Source organism: Citrus sinensis, chromosome 1, assembly GCF_022201045.2.
Source record: "Citrus sinensis cultivar Valencia sweet orange chromosome 1, DVS_A1.0, whole genome shotgun sequence".
NCBI lineage: Eukaryota > Viridiplantae > Streptophyta > Magnoliopsida > Sapindales > Rutaceae > Citrus > Citrus sinensis.
Window position 1 is genome coordinate 8,916,925 of NC_068556.1, and position 13,654 is coordinate 8,930,578.

The 13,654-nt window shown below is 30.5% G+C and overlaps 2 long non-coding RNA genes across 5 annotated transcripts; one reads left to right on the forward strand and one right to left on the reverse strand.

Moving 5' to 3' along the window:
- The first annotated feature begins 7,954 nt into the window (after nucleotides 1-7,954).
- On the forward strand, nucleotides 7,955-10,681 carry LOC102615411 (uncharacterized). Of its 3 annotated transcripts, XR_370358.4 has the most exons (4): nucleotides 7,955-8,309; nucleotides 8,461-9,245; nucleotides 10,115-10,257; nucleotides 10,330-10,681. It is a non-coding gene; the product is annotated as an uncharacterized LOC102615411 (long non-coding RNA). The 3 variants fall into 3 exon arrangements; XR_370359.4 differs by having other exon boundaries at nucleotides 7,960-9,245; nucleotides 10,111-10,257; XR_003065082.2 differs by having other exon boundaries at nucleotides 7,964-9,245.
- A 38-nt stretch (nucleotides 10,682-10,719) lies between these two features.
- On the reverse strand, nucleotides 10,720-13,582 carry LOC102623824 (uncharacterized). 2 transcript variants are annotated; one of them, XR_008052578.1, is made up of 3 exons: nucleotides 13,211-13,582; nucleotides 12,034-12,150; nucleotides 10,720-11,222 (listed from the first exon to the last, which is right to left on the reverse strand). It is a non-coding gene; the product is annotated as an uncharacterized LOC102623824 (long non-coding RNA). The 2 variants fall into 2 exon arrangements; XR_008052584.1 differs by having other exon boundaries at nucleotides 10,720-11,380.
- Nucleotides 13,583-13,654: the final 72 nt, after the last annotated feature.

Sequence of the window (13,654 nt, forward strand, 5' to 3'; positions counted from 1 at the left end):
TATATTAAAATGAAGTTGGCCTATAAACCTGCGCATGTGGTTTCCATGTTCTTCAAATCCGAAAGATCTCTGCTTACGGGAATCAAAGTTCGAAAGTAATTAAGTTGCTTTTTCGAGTTCTTACTTCCGGTTTGATAATTTGATGTAATATATATAGATGGTTCAAGTATGCCTGGTGATCCCCACCAATGGGCCTTTGGTCTAATGTGAGAAGCCTTACACTTACAATGTTGAGTGTAAGGGTTCGAGCCTCAATAAGAACATTATGGAGGTTAGTTTCAGTTCTTCCTCAATTATTAACTAATTGAGTGGAAAAAATCTCTCCCTTACGAAATGTGAGTGGAGTAGGCACTCCTCGAATATTAGAGAGGGTTTAAAGTATTTGGACAAGTGCTTCCTTACGAAATGTGAGTGGAGTAAGCACTCCTCGAATATTAGAGAGGGTTTAAAGTATTTGGACAAGTGCTTCCGTGGGTTAATGTATGGCGGTGGTCCCAGTTGTTTAGTACGATTGTAAATATTGTAATTGTAATATCTGATGTAATATCAGTAACAATCTGTGTATAACAGAATTAAAAAAAAAAATGCCTGGTGATCCCCAAACGAAAGAAAAAAAAAAGGGGCTATACTGTTGGATAAGATTGTTGGATAAGTAGATAACGAATAAATGGCTATAGTTCAATTACATGAATTACGTGAGTCTCATCCGATGGCAATAATTGATTACCGGGGAAAACTATCGCAATTAGCACGTGAAGTCGTTTCTTTCACATCTCATTGCTACAATAATTTTGTAAATTACAAAAGTTTCTTTTAGTCTGTTTCTTCTTGGACATAGCCAATGAAAGATAGTATTGGAAATGAAATTTTCTAATTCCCAATTTCATTTCTGTTATTTAAAAAAAAATTATTCCATCAAAAGTTTATTTTCTAACATATAAAAGAAAAAAAAATCTTAAACTCAAAGGATGAAATTTGATTATTTAAATATTTGAATTTACATGATTGACAATGGTTCTTAATTTGTTTTTAATTTTATAAGTTTTTTCTTTGTTTTATGTAAGTGGGAGACAACGACGAAAATTTGTTTATTCTAATTTTATTAAGACTTCCTCATCAAAATAATAATAAAAAAATCAATTTTAGCCAATTAAAGAATTTCTACAATAAAATTATTGATGGATCATTGATATTTTAAATAATCGAATTAGCTAGGGTTGATAAACACATAGATCAATATGAGCCAATAAAAGAAATAAAGTCAATAACGTCTTATTCGAAAACTTGACATGTATTATACGTTGGGTAAAAACTCATTTAGTCCATATATTTTAAGATTAGTATCCATTTGTCTTTATATTTTAAAAAATACCTCGAAACATCCCTACCGTTAAAGTATTGATACTCCTACGGTTACTTTTTATTTCTTTTGTCTTACTTTTACAATATTACCCTTTTATAATAATTTCTTTGTTTGAACATTAATAAAAAGAAAATAATTAAATTACCAATTTAACCCTAAGAAATAAAAAATATATATTAATTTTTAATTGTCAAAAATTAAATTGTTATTTTTTATTTCTTTTAGCTTACTTTTACAATATTACCCTTTTATAATAATTTTTTTGTTTGGACATTAATAAAAAGAAAATAATTAAATTACCAATTTAACCCTAAAAAATAAAAAAAATTATAATAATTTTTAATTGTCAAAAATTAAATTGTCAAAAATTTATGCAAACTACCAAGTGTGCAAATGGTGCTTGTAAAAAAATTAATATAAAATTTTTATTTTCTAGGGTGAAATTAGTAATTTAATTATTTTCTTTTTATTAATGTCCAAACAAAAAAATTATTATAAAAGGGTAATATTGTAAAAGTAAGCTAAAAGAAATAAAAAATAACAGTATGGGTATCAATACTTTAACGACATGGATGTTTCGAGATATTTTTATAAATACAGGGACTAAACGGACACTAATCTTAAAATATAGAAACTAAATAAACTTTTACCCTTATACACCTCTCCAAATAATCCAAATGAGAAAAACATCTAATTAATTAAGACCAATTTCGAAAACACATCTAATTAATTAAGACCAATTTCTAACTTTGTAGTAGATGTCAATAACATAGACACGCATAATCAATTGATACAACCATATAAAGATTCAGATTTTATTTGTTTAATTATTGTTCAATAGCAATTGCCTCCTGATCCAATAAAAAGAATATTATAATTTCTAGGCCCTAGGCTTTGGTGCTTCATAATCGGTAAGATTTTGTAACGTAGCAAATCAAATAATAATGCATGGTTGGTACTTACGTATAACGAATCGACGGCGGAATTTCTATTGTTCATAAAATAGATTAATCGGTAAGATTAACGGCTACGGTTAAATTGCATATTGGAGACGTGGGTGCACGAATGGATCCGCGGAGTAAATAATTGTACACAAGAACGACAAAGAAAGTAGTAATACCAATGTCTTAAAAAAAAAAAAAATAGAGTAGTAATACCAATCACGTGAAGGTTAAATGGGTCCCCACAAATTAGGTAAGGTTAAAGCGGAGCTTCAGGATATGTATGATCTAGTGGCAGTCTCGAAGATTGCAAAAATAAAATGCGGTGCATAATAGCAAGATAAAATGTGGCCAGAATGCCAGTAGTGGCAGATCCGCTGAGAGAATAGTGCGAGCAGCTGCCTCCGGTCTGTCTAAAAAGTCCAACGGTGGGGCCGAGCTGCTCCACGGTGAGCATGGATCATAACCGTATAATTATACAAATAAATATCAAATTTGTATTTACATTATAATTTATTGGTAATCATCAGTATTCTCTGATAAAGCAGTTCTATCGTAGTAACTGCCAAAATTTAAAGAATATATTTTATTTAGAAGTTGAACTTATAAATTTGCCTCTTTGATTATTTAAATGCATCAAATTCAAGTTCAAATTTATTTTAAAATCACACGCAAATCTTGTTTAAAATCATAATTTAAATGCCCAAAACCTAATTAAATCCATTAAAAACAAGATTTAAGATTTAATATATTTGATCCGATTTAGCAAATGTCAAATTTAATATTAAAAATCTATCAAAAATTAAATTTTTTATTTAAGAAGGAGAACAAAAATTTTTGCTCCTCAATCTTTATGATTTAGCTGCCTTCTCTTAAATTTCTAGTTCCTTAGAAAAAGAGATCACGAGGGAAAAATAGAGTCATTCTCAATTTCATTGTTTAGTTTAATTTAGAATTCATCTCTTTTTTCCTTATTTATTTCCCCTCATTCTCCTTATCTCTCATCTCCTCTTATTTTATTTCTTCAAATTAAACATGCTATTAAGTCATATGTAAGGAGAGATACTAAAAAAATTTAAAAAAAAAAGATAAATAAGACAGTAAATTTTTTCTTTCTTTATATTTTATGTCGGTCATTTTTCCCACTAATTTGATTTTCTAAGTACATCACTGACAGAAAAACGGTCCAGATGTCTAATAGGAAGAATTTGACAATCAGAAACTAAGTTTGACACTTTGGTTCAACATCCATGGTTGTTTAATAACTTGTGTTTATATGAACAAATAAGATGTGTTATGACAGTTTTAAAGATTTATCCTTTATCTAGATTGGTAATTTTACTTTTCGAGTACTTAAGAAATTAATAGGGTTTTTAAGTCATTTTGTAATAAAATTATTTATTGATTTAGGGTATGAAGAGTGATTTAATGAGTTCAAATATACTCATTGTTGTGCAAATTTTATTGAACTCGCAAGTGCACGAATCTATTGTAGAATAGATTAATGGTGACGAGTGTCGATCCCACGAGGAGGTGGATTTTAATTATGTGTAGAATTAATTTTCTAAGTGGGTGGTTGGATTTAAGGTAAAAATGATTTGGAATATCCTAAAATTTAAATTGAAATGGTAGAATTAAATTAAAGTGGAAAATATTATAATTGAAGCGCTTGGGTATCTGGATCTGCATCAACATGCACCATGGGCTAAATATTCCTTGTTAGTGCTAATTAAATCATGAGGGGGGTATCCACTCCTCATGAACCACGCTCTAATCAATATGATGTTAAGGGCTTATCGTGCCAAATAGTAATAACCTTGTACTAGGGAGCCGGTTAAACCAGTGCATTATCTAGACAAGATTATTTCTATTTGTCGACGAAAACTCAAAATATCCACAAAAATTAGAGAGGAAGAGAAAGTAAATTTATCAATTAAAGTCCATGGCACATGTTGACACTTCACCTTCAACCCAAGCTTGAAAGAAAATTAGCTACTCATAATTGAATTAGGGGCAAAATAGAAATTTATTAAAATACATAGAAAATACAAGATGAAGAAGGAATTGTAGAAAATTGAACTCAAAAATGAATTCAGGGATGCCAAATTAAGGGGGAGGAGCCCCCTTTTTATAAATACATTGAGTAAATCATGGCCATCAGATTAAAAATAATTTGAACGCTCAGGATTGCACCACGTTATCGGTCAACAGTACGCGGTTTGACCATACAGTTTGAATAGTGACGCGGTTTGACCACGCGGTTTGAATAGTGACACGGTTTGAGCAGTGACGTGGTTTGGTTGTAAGTTATCCCGTGTATATGCATGTATCGTACGCACGATTTTTGGTCTACTAACATACTGCCACGTCACCGATCAACAGTACATAAGAATTTTAGTCTAATAGAACCGTGACACTTCATCAGCAATGTCACATCATCGGTCAATGCCACGTCATCGTTCCGTATATGTGAACAGTGTCATGAACAATAATATGAACAGTACCGTACATGTGAATAGTACCGTACATGTGAACAGTGACATTTTTCTTTTTATGCTCCTCTTAAGGTTTTCAACTGTCCTGAGTTCAAAAGTGATGTCTATTTTGCTGTCTGATCTCTCGTTCATTATGAAATGACCATGATGCCTCTAAAATACATAAAATACTTAATTAAAAATAAAACAAACATAATTAAATCACAAGAGACTTAAATAGATAAAAGTATGAATGTTAGTGAAACTTGAAGTGTAAAATAACGATTTTTTCCTTTGTAAATATACACTTTCTAACACTCAACACTCACTTACAATTGTTTCATGCAATAATAAATTGATAGAATAAAATAATAAAAGAATCTTAGTCTTTGGACAAGAAATTGACTGATTAATGAATGCATTAACACTTTTTAGTTGATCTGTTTCTTACTTTGACGCATATATGTCTTTTATGTACAACGATTTCAGAAATCTTTGGGAGCTAGGCTACTAGTACTTGCATAGAGATGAGCCCTTTAATATGTGCAAATAAAATTAAGAAGCCAATCTTGGTGATCCGTGGAGAGACTAATAACAACATTTTAATTAAATGATTATTATATAATCCGATATCTTCTCAAGAAATTCAAATAATCTCATTTTGACTTTGAGCAAGATTGTTAGTGTTCATTATCTCGTAACTTATTTTTGCATTTGCACAACATTAAGTATGAAATGAAATAAAAAATTTGTAAACCATACATAAAACTAGTAAATTGATGGAAAAAATGATAAATTAATCTTGAAGTTGTAAATTGTAAGAAGAACTTGTAAACAAAACAAAAACTTAGAAAAATGACAGAGAACTTGTAGTGAAATGAAACAAAAAATATGTAAATCACACATAAAACTAGTAATTGATGGAAAAAGAGGTAAATTAATGATGGAGTTGTAAATTAGAAGAAAAAAGTGTAAACAAAACAAAAACTTAAAAAAATGACATAAAACTTGTAATTTGACATGAAGTGTGAAATGAAACAAAAAATTTGTAAACCACACATAAAACTAGTAAATTGATGAAAAAAAAGTAAATTAATGTTGGAGTTGTAATTGTAAGAAAAACTTGCAAACAAAACAAAACCTTAGAAAAATGACATAGAACTAGTAAATTGACATTAAGTCTGAAATGAAATAAAAACTTTGTAAACCGCACATAAAACTAGTAAATTGATGGAAAAAGAAGTAAATTAATAATGAAGTTGTAAATTAGAAGAAAAAAGTGTAAACAAAACAAGAAAAATGACATAAAACTTGTAAATTGACATTAAGTGTGAAATGAAATAAAAACTTTGTAAACCGCACATAAAACTAGTAAATTGATGGAAAAAGAAGTAAATTAATAATGAAGTTGTAAATTAGAAGAAAAAAGTGTAAATAAAACAAAACTTAGAAAAATGACATAAAACTTGTAAATTGACATTAAGTGTGAAATGAACTAAAAAAATTTGTAAACCATACATAAAACTAGTAAATTGATGGAAAAAATGGTAAATTAATGTTGGAGTTGTAAATTGTAAAAAGAACTTGTAAACAAAACAAAAACTTAAAAAAATAACATAGAACTTGTAGTGAAATGAAACAAAAAATGTGTAAATCACATATAAAACTAGTAAATTGATGGGAAAATAGGTAAATTAATGATGGAGTTGTAAATTAGAAGAAAAAAATTGTAAACAAAACAAAAACTTAGAAAAATGACATAAAACTTGTAAATTGACATGAAATGTGAAATGAAACAAAAAATTTGTAAACCACACATAAACTAGTAAATTGATGGAAAAATAGTAAATTAATGTTGGAGTTGTAAATTGTAAGAAGAACTTGTAAACAAAATAAAAACTTAGAAAAATGACATAGAACTTGTATATTGACATTAAGTGTGAAATGAAACAAAAAATGTATAAATGACATATAAAACAAGTAAATTGATGGAAAAAGAGGTAAATTAATGATGGAGTTGTAAATTAGAAGAAAAAAGTTTAAACAAAATAAGAAAAATGACATAAAACTTGTAAATTGACATTAAGTGTGAAATGAAACAAAAACTTTGTAAATCACACATAAAACTAGTAAATTGATGGAAAACGAGATAAATTAATGATGAAGTTGTAAATTAGAAGAAAAAAGTGTAAACAAAACAAAAACTTAGAAAAATAAAATAAAACTTATAAATTGACATTAAGTGTAAAATGAAACAAAAAAATTTGTAAACTACACATAAAACTAGTAAATTGATGGAAAAGATGGTAAATTTATATTAGAGTTGTAAATTGTAATAAGAACTTGTAAACAAAGTAAAAACTTAAAAAAATGACATAAAACTTGTAAATTGACATTAAGTGTGAAATGAAATAAAAAATGTGTAAATCACATATAAAACTAATAAATTGATGGAAAAAAGGGTAAATTAATGATGGAATTGTAAATTAGAAGAAAAAAATATAAAAAAACAAAAATTTAAGAAAAATGACATAAAACTTGTAAATTGACATTAAATATGAAATGAAACAAAAAATTTGTAAACCACACATAAAACTAGTAAATTGATGAAAAAATAGGTAAATTAATGTTGGAGTTGTAAATTACAAGAAAAATTTGTAAACAAAACAAAAACTTAAAAAAATGACACAAAACTTGTATATTAATATTTCAGTATGAAATGAAACAAAAAATTTATAAATCACATATAAAATTAGTAAAATAATGAAAAAATTGGTAAGTTAATGTTTGAGTTGTAAATTATAAAAAAAACTTGTAACTGTTGTATAAAATTTATAAATCAACATTAACTTGTAAATCACAAATAAAATTAGTAAATGTAATTTAAAACTTAAACAAAAAATAATAATTACTTACTACTTAAGTAATAGATTACCTATTTATTTAGAATTAATTATATAAAATTTGTTATTCAAATCGATCGATTTGCATCCATTATGACATTAATACTGTAAATTTAATTACGATATTATATAATAGGATCCACCTGCATTGCAACAGTTACAACGTACAATATTTTTTGTCCTCATGTATAACTATCGTAGGATTTGGAGGGCTTCCATCTAACGGCTCAGATGAGTCCCACGCATAAGTAAAGTAGTCGGTTGTATGCTGAGACTGTAGGTAAATATAATAAAAAAAATCCAAAATAACTAAAATTAGGTGATTGAATCAGTGTTGAGAGGATATCGTCGAAATCATAGCAAAATCCCATAAATTGCTCAAATCTGTTCCACGTATAGTAAAATCGGATAATGAAATTAATTGCCAATGGGAGTGCGGTCGTATGAGGCTGAAGTAAATTTGAAATCGCTGTAGAGAAATTGAAGTCGAATACATCTCTGCGGCAGCCAACTACGGCCGACATTGGGCAGAGCCGAAACTTTAGGAATTAGGCAAATGTAATTTATGGAAAAGGGTTGGAAAAAGTCTGTTTGATCTGTTGATGAGCCGTTCGATCGGACGCAACAGGTAACTACTGATAAGAAATTGTAAATTTTGTTTGAAAGATTTAATGGTGGTAATTAGGTTAAGATTGTCGGTTCTGTTTTTGATAGAAGAATTAGAGAATGGGAGAATGCATTCCAGGAAGCATTGTTTAATTTCTTTGTAACAAGTGCAGGATGGAAGAAGCAAGATGATATTTATTTATTGGAGAAGAAATTGAAGAAGGAGCATGCATATAGTTTTCAATAAATTTGTCCAACGAACTGTGCAGGTTGAAGTTGCTTAATTTTTCTAAGGATCATTTGGTTATATGGCTAATTAGTAAGGTGTTACTTGTATGGTATTGTCTTCAGAGAATGAGAGCATATTGTCTAAAGTTCTTTCAAATCTGAATTAGATTAATGATCAGATCCATTATGCTTTTAGTAGCCAAATTATGGAGCATTAGCCTAAATGTGGCAAAGGAATTTCCTTAACCGTGGACAACCTCCTTGAGGGAAATGTGGGTAGAGGATTGCATGCCGGAGAGTTAATTGATTTCTAAATAAGCTATTGTCTAAATCTTAATGAGTCATGCTTAAATATGCTATAAGAGGTTGGCTGAGTTGTAAACAAGCTATTGTCTAAATCCTAATAAGTCATGCTTAAATATGATATAAGAGGTTGGTCTTGGCTAAGACGAAGATTTATCTGCCTGGTCCAGACTATAATCTAAGGCAACTGTTCAGTGGTTAATATTTCTTAAATTCTTTTGCTTATTCATTTGTTTTTTAACTCTTTGGTTGGTGGTAGTTCATTGTCATACAGTATTCAGAGGAAGATGACTTCATGAGCAATTTATATCAAAAGTTGGAAAAAGAAATGCACAAAATGGTGGCAGTCTTTTCAAATGAAACGGGAACAACTGCAAAGGCTCAAGTGAATAGTTTAATGAAGTTGAAAGTGCTGGGCTAAACCGAGGTGAAGATGCGGTTTAGGCTTGAATCAGTATTAGCAAGTTTCATTTCTTTCTTTCCTATATTTATCTCAAAAAGTATTCTATGTTAAAAGAAAACTAGGATCTTTTTTCTGCCCTGAGTTTAGGATTTAATAATTCATTTACATCTTGAAGGGGATTTTGATGGGGAGGTTGTATAAGTATCAAGTTTGAGTAACCCCAGACATATGTATTAGGCAGTAACTCTTATGTTTGTTAACTCCATGTGAAGATCAGTGTGTTAAAATATCAATGATAATGATTAGGTTAGTTAAAATCGTGCTTTTTCTTGTTTTGAGTTTGGTTTTGGTTAATTGAGTTTACTGGAGTTGGTATGTTTAAATTTTCTGCTGCTATTAGGAATTAACTTCCCCAGAGTAGCCATGAACTAGTCTATTTTTCACCAGGATGTTTAAGCTCTTCAAATATTTGAATTTCAGCATATGTATATATCTTCTTATGATTGCAAGTCATTGCAGTAGCTTTACGTGTTGATAATTGGAATTCTATACTTCTATGGTCTAGGCTGCAGTTGCAAAGTGCATTTTTGCATTTAACTGCAGAGAAATGAGATGTTCAATGAATAGCTAATTAGTCTACATCTACCCCCAAGATTATGTTTAGCATAGGAATACTAGTAGTATGGACAAAAGTACCTCTAATGTTTTTACTTTAGTTACTCCTCCATGGATTCTGTAGAGGGTCACAAGTCCACTCCTTAAGCATATGAGTTTTTGGATTTTGGATTTTGAATCATTCGCTTATATGGTTTTTTAATTTAGATTTTGGATCAACTTTAATAAATTTTATTCTAGTAATTCACTCTGTTAAAAGATTGAATTGATTAAGACAGGTGGTGGCCTCGATGTATTGGCCAGAAGTAATCAAGTACAGAGGAGTTGTCTCTGCCCAGTCACACAATGAGGAAATTATCTGAGATCTCTATAAATCTATTCAAGATCCTCAGAAAGGTTTAGTTCATGGAGGAATAATCAGGTTAGTAGACATGGAAATACATTTCAGGCGCCTTAATTGAGAGAAACTTATGCTTCTGTTTGTCTTTTACAGGGAGCATGATCTACTACCATCAGCTTACTACAATCATGAAGTAACAACAAAAAATGGCTTGTTCAACTTAAGCCCGTGCGTTGAACTAAGTGACTTTTTTTGGGAATAATTGTTTTCATTTCTATTAATACATGACGTAAATATTGTCTGCCCCCAACCTCACTTTTTTTTGCATTACTTACAAAGATCCAAAATATTAATTCAGCATGTTTAATTGTTTATATGTCCAAATGTTTGCATATTTCGAATGTTTTGCGGGCAAATGGCCTGTGGGAACTTCACCATAAAGAAGGCCACCAACCTTGTAATTTAGATATAATCGAATGAAATATAACAAATGCTTACTACTCTAGCTTCTGTTCTCTCCCTCTTCACCTGACTTCTTTCAACTACAACTTTTAAGTTCTTATTTATAAATATTCCATAAACTTAGGATACTTCCATAATAAATCTGTAATAATCAGACAATATAACCATTACAGAATTTCAAAAGAACGGACAATGGAAAGAAAAAAAAAAAGAGAGAGAACTCTTAAAACAGTATACGATGCATAGACTTCGTTTATCTGCACTAATTAACTGTGTGTCTGATGGACGCAATATTATTGTAACAAAAGGGAGGTCCTCGTCATTCCGATGACTCAGTGTTAATGTGATCATCTTCACTCAAAACAGATAGGCAAGTGTTAATTCATCAATTGGGAGTCCGAAGAGACAGTCATTCATCTGAGAAGTAGACATGCCATTAAGAAAATTACTTTTGTTGGTCTCGATTTGCTGCCAAATATCGTCAGAAAAACCACCCTCATCTCATTGCAGAATCCACAAAAAAATGAAAGTTTTTCATCCAAGGCTTGAAGCATATCATGATATTCAGCAAATGTCGGGTAAGACTGAAAAAGCAAAATAAGAGCATGGTAAATTGTGCACCCAATAATAGCCAATTTGAATTTCATCTTGAGCACTATCTAAAACATTAAGAGAATGCCCGTAAGGTGATGGCATATGCTTCCCATAATCGCATATCATGCCGGAAAAGATCAAAAAGTACCTGCAAAGAGCCGGAAGGAAAATCTTAATATGCAAGGATACTATTGTCATAATAAATCAGGTACCAACTTCAGGAGAATTGGAGTGATTAAACTAGTGCCTACCTATCATGATGCAACCATATGAGATAAAAGTTATTTATACTACCTCAAAAGTCAAAACTAGCTATTTTGAATACATCATCTTTGGATGCCTGAAAAATTATTATTTTGATTCTATCCAGTATTCTATATCATACTCTTCCTAGGTTCCATTACTTTTAGAGCTTTCAAACTTTACCACCATAGTCTCATATAAAATAAACAACCAGCAAAAGTGCTAGCAAATTCAACGAGTTATAGTTATACAACCAAGATGATAAAAAGAAAACATTCAAGCAGCTTGAAATGAGATGGCCAAGCAAAAATCCTCAGAAAAATATCAATGAAATTTTCTCTTGAAAAGCATCTAGTTTTGCCCAACATAATTTTCCTTTCTACAGTGAACTAAGTTCCACCTAAAGCATCAGATGCAATACTTTATGATTTAAAAATATAAATATCTTTACAGAAGTTCAGATCCTCAATTCTGACTCAATAATTTTGAGCTTCTCATAAATTCCAAAATGCTGTAAGGTAAAACAGATAAAGTAAAAGCAATAATGGGGCATTATACCTTAGATCGTCTCAAAAGAGTTGCCAGAACCATTATTTACTCTTTGAATCTTACAGACCACATATGAGCCAGAACGAATTCTGCATCCAATTGGCTCTGCAGTGTACCCATTTGAAGCTAGAATATTATGAAAGATAATTCGATCAATGAAGAAATGTTGAGATATATATAATTCAACAATTCCTTGTGGCATATAATAGTAATGAAATTACAAAGAGCTGAACGATTCAAAAGTGAGATCTCATCAGTGTCTAGTTGATCACTTTTGAAAGAAAAATTTATGTTAATGTTATAACTCTCTATGAATCCAGTTAAGAGTAAAAAGGAAGTTATAAAATACCTAACCATCTTGACTCAAGTACTTTTTAGAAATTTTTGCAAACAAAATATTTACACTATCAGCTTTGAAACGAAAAATAAAAAAAAATAATCTAAGAGAAAAACATCACACTTTAGGCTCTTTTGACTGTTGATTTCAACTTGTTGGGTGATCTCATTGAACTTTCCTTGTGTTAATTGTGAACTTTCAACATATTTAATACTTCCTCAAATCTTCTCAGTCACATCACGGAATGGTTCCAAGGCATCTTGAATGATCAATTTCAGACCATGTGCAGCAAGCGGACAGCAAATAATTGTCTTATCCTACATCTTCGAACCTTAATGCATGTAGGTACTTTTAACCAAAGAACTCACTCTACTTTCGATTTCATAAACTGGATACATTACATCTAACGATTGCCTACAAGTGAGGCCATTTTCATGTACTAATGATCGGAAATTTTAATCCCCCAAATTCGATCCTTTACAACCAATTTCAGTCTTAAGTGCTGCCTAAAGGTCAATGTCAAGATTTTTCCATGAAAGCCTAATGACTGGTTGGAAAATTATGGAACTCACGCTCAGCTTACAGCTCCTAAATGAATGCATAACCGGTTGTAAAGTATTTTTTTCAAAGAAAAATCTGTATCTGCCATAAAAATTCAATAGCTATAGTATCAAACTCGAGGAGAGTGTTGTCATAAATTTCTTGATCGACATCACAACAATAACATATCAAAGCCAAAATACAAATTCCAAAATCCAATGCTAAAACCCTAACTCTGCCAACAATTATGCATGATAATAACTCAAATAATAGGCCATTGAAATGAAAAATTAAGAGACATTTTATTACCAAAACTTTTGAAAATCCATCAAAAGTCAAATAAAAAGGTCATTTGACGGCTTTCTCTACTGCAGTTGCCGAGTTATCATCAGTCCATGGATCGCTCTCTTGCTATTTCTTCTACAATAGACTTCTGATGAGTTCTCGCCACTTGTCGACTGCAGTTCTGCAGACAAATCCGAAGACGAAGAAATAGAGCAATCGAAGAACCTTTGTGCCAGCGGGGCCTGCCGTCATCTCTTCTCCCGTCATCTTTCTCTACGGTGTGCGTGTTAGTTACTCATTTCGTCATTTTCTTGGGGATTGTTTGGCAGCTGAGAAATGTAACGAGAGAATATAACCGGTTGTAAAGGTTGCCAGTGGTTGATTAAATTAACCAATAATTAATTTCAACCGTTAGATTAAATTTGAAAGCATCCTACGATGTTGTCGGAAAAAGACAAAAGGCGTGGT